Here is a 3,965-nt window from a genome sequence, read left to right as displayed (position 1 = left end):
CTTAGACATGTGAAATATACATAAAAAAAAATATATCTTAAATTTAATTAAGATGGCATATAAATATATATAAAAAATATACCCTGAATTAAAATGGCACTTGACATATAAAATATATTTGAAATATACATTAAAAATATATCTTAAAATAAGACGGCACTTCACAAATAAATATACAACAATTATATACATAAAAATATATTTTGAATTAAAGTGATACTTGATATACAAAGTATAAAAGACGTATAAATCAATACATCTTAAATTTAGGTGGCATTCACATATGCATTAAATTTTCAAAAATGGAGTGAATAAGATGAATGTTGGAAAGGGAGAATGGAGATGGACAAAAAAAGTACTTCTTGTGATTAGTGAGTCTACTTATTAAATGTTGAGCTTAATTTTTATAATATGATAATAATGAAAAACAAATGCTCTTTATGGAATAAACAATAAATGATGCTATTTTTTAAATAATAGTTAAAAAAGGATCAAACGTGTAAAAAAAACCCAATTGTTTTCTATATAAGGTAAAATTTTAATTGACTTTAATGTCCTAAATATTAGTAATTTCTACCTAGTTTAGTAAGAAGAGATTTAATAACAAAACTCTAGTTGATTTTAAAAATTGTGAAATCTATTTTCAAGGGGTAAAAAAGACAAACGATATCTCACTAAGGATCGTCATGCTTTTAATATAGTATAGATAGATTAATATTTCTAGCCAGAATAAGCTTGATTCCTTAAACATATGATTAACTAGTGAATATGCCGCTCTTCACGCGGTCATGAGGTGAAATCAGGATATGATCAAATAATTAAAATCATTACTTTTGCTAAGCAAAGTCAAGCCTCGCTAATCAATTAAGTGTGTTACTAAATGAAATCCAAAAGAACAGTTTTTCCTCTTGATATCGCTTGGTTAATGATTAAATATGAAGTCTTAAAATACAATTTATCAGGCAATGGCCTTGAGATAGGTCATGCAATAAAATTGCAAAAGAAACATTTTGGAGATGCAATGTGAACTTGAAATCCATGCCACACCCCTTATACTAAATTTAAAATGTACAACTTCCATAACATTGTGAGCTACAAATAATTGAGTTTCTTTCTATAAAAAAAGATCATTGAAGTTACATTTAACATTTGAACTTCCCCTTTAAATAGAAAACTAAAGCACATTAGACGGATGTGCTCCCATTTGCAATTGAAAGTGCTGCGATATATACAATCTTACGTTACGTTGTTCAATTTAAGCACCGACTAAAACAGATCACAAAATGAAAGTGATTTTAGACGATCCAAAACTATTCATGATAAGAATAAAAGGCATAAAAATAAAGTTATGGCTCTCTTTAACAACAAAAGAGATAAAAGATCTATCAAAAAATAGAAAGCGTACCATGCGTATAGTTCATGAGAAAGGAAAGAACAACATTTAGTGTTCAGCAACCACAAAACTCCATCTCGTTCCTAGAAATGAAGCTTTGGCAGAAATTTTGTGAGCGGATAGCAATATTTGTCCAATATTTTAATAGAGCGCATAGAGAATAAAAAATGAGCATACCCTGCTCTGATAGCTTAAACCTTGTTTCTTGACTTTGACTCGGTCCTGAAAATCAAGAAGAACTTGTAAATTGGAGCTAGCTTCACCGTACCATACCATAGACCTTACATCCTTATGTGAATACACTAAAATTAGATCATGTATGAAGGTTAGGTCCTAATATATTAAAAAAAAGGTATTAAAATAAAAGTCAATGCAACTTTGGCCTAGTCCGGAGCAACAACACCAAGAAAAATAAAGCCTAATTCTCGTCCTATATATATATTGTACAGTATACTCTACTCTGAAAATAATATTATATGTACGAAATTAGAGTTTTTTATTTATTCTTACAAAAATAGGGGGAAAAGGAAATAAAAACTATTTGTTTATGCCGTGCAAATGGCTCATCTATCCCATCAGAGCCTACATGTAAAAATACATGATGAATAATTAAAGATGAAAAAGAAATAGAAAAGCATTATGAAATTTTATACAATCGAAAAGGAAAAAGTCTTTGTACAAATCATACAACTCGTGGAGCATTGGAGACATTATAATTCTTATTTTTAAAGGGGAATTTCAGCTTTGATGCTCCACAATATTGTCACCAAAATATCTCGAGAGTGACAACTTTCCCTCTTCCTTTAATCATCTTATATGATTTTCAGTTGTTGATGCCAATTGAACAACTATAGCCCCGCAACTTCACTCAATAGGGGAAGCAAAATTGCAGACATTCTCTTTACTTTTTTATTAAAGTCAAAATCATGAAGGTAGGAAATTGTACTGCCGAAATCAAACAAAATATTTTTTTTCTCCAAAATACACATGCACCTACAAAGCAAGTAATGTATAGTTTTGTAAAGAACATGGTGGAATTAATTGTTCAAAGATATCCCACTATGGCAGACAAAAGCTTATAAAATTTGTGCTTGAGAAAGACCTAATAATAAAAACTGAAAATTAGTAAAAATGTGAAGTAGAATTTAAAGAAAAAATTATTTAATTATTAAATCTCCATAATCATTCGATTAAGGAGTTCGTAATAAAGTACGCAATAGAACAATCCAATTCTTATTTTATTTATTTTTAAGATATGCTTTTTTTTAGCGGTAATGAATTATAAGGGAGAAGAAGTAACGTCAAACTGACTGTTATCATTCTCAGGGGAAAAAGTAACACCAAACTGAGTCATCGATCAACCTTTTTTTTACACATTAATCGTGTGTAGGAAATAAACAAATTAACCAAAACCCAACCTGTTCCAAAATACATGTACTTAAATTTAAGTATGTGGATCTCTCGACAACACAGAATGCATTACGCAAACAAAGGCATTTTGAAATTTGCAAGACGTGTCTTTTTATAATAGTTTTTCTTGTTAGTTGAATTGCAACATTTTTCCTCTATGCAAGAAGTTTTAAGGGAAGTTTCAAGGGAAGTGGGGCTGTTAGTACATATAAGCCATAATAATTACATTGTCCATTTTCCAAGTCTTTTTGCCTTTTTAACTATTTTGCAAATTCTACTTGAAAGCTAAGTTTCAAGATTTACTTTCCAATGTAGCAAAATTCATTATTAAGAATCGGAAGATACGTCAAATTAGCAACACAATGGAAGCGGCAATCGGCATAGACAGCCTATAATATTTTTACGATGATGAGAAAACTAACCTCTTTTACATAGAAAGTGGAAGAAGGCAAAATATCTCAATGTAAATCGGTAATACATTGAAGCCATCTTTTGAACTATGTAGCAGTTGGGCTCTGTTGAAACGTTGCTTCTTCTTATGTAAGATAATGGTTAATAGAGGCAGGTTTAATGAAAAGGGTTACGAAGGGGCATGACTTTTGAGTGTTTAACCGAAGGGCCAAAATAATTTGAAACAAAGAGGAAAAAAGCAAAATAATAGAGAAAAGGTAAAAAATGGAGAAAAAAGATAAGTTGGAATTCAAGCTTAGAAGAGTGCCACCTCACCGGGCTTAGGACCCTCAATTATATATATAGAGAGAGAGAGAAAGAGAGATTATTAGACACTAAATAATAGAAAGACTAATTCCAGAGGCCTCCTCTAGATTTTGCTTTGCAACACTAATCTCCCTTATGATTTATTATATTATGCTTACCACCCTTATTTAATTTCTTTGTAGTAAATTATTAACGTATCTGTCATTAGTGTAAGCAAATTAGTATGTTGCTAATTTGCCCTTTCAAATGTAATATTTTGTTTAATTAATTTTATAAACATCTTTTTGTTTCCTTTACATCGCATAAGAGTTTTTGAAATTCCTTTCTGATATACCTTTTTAGAATTCTCATCGAGACACAGTTTACATTCCTCTAGATGATCTAAGAGGACTCTATTAGTCTTTGCCTCTTTGGGTTGCTACGTTCTGATGACGAGAAGGGACTG

Source organism: Nicotiana tomentosiformis, chromosome 11, assembly GCF_000390325.3.
Source record: "Nicotiana tomentosiformis chromosome 11, ASM39032v3, whole genome shotgun sequence".
In the NCBI taxonomy this organism is placed as follows: Eukaryota; Viridiplantae; Streptophyta; class Magnoliopsida; order Solanales; family Solanaceae; genus Nicotiana; species Nicotiana tomentosiformis.
This window is presented reverse-complemented; position numbering follows the sequence as displayed.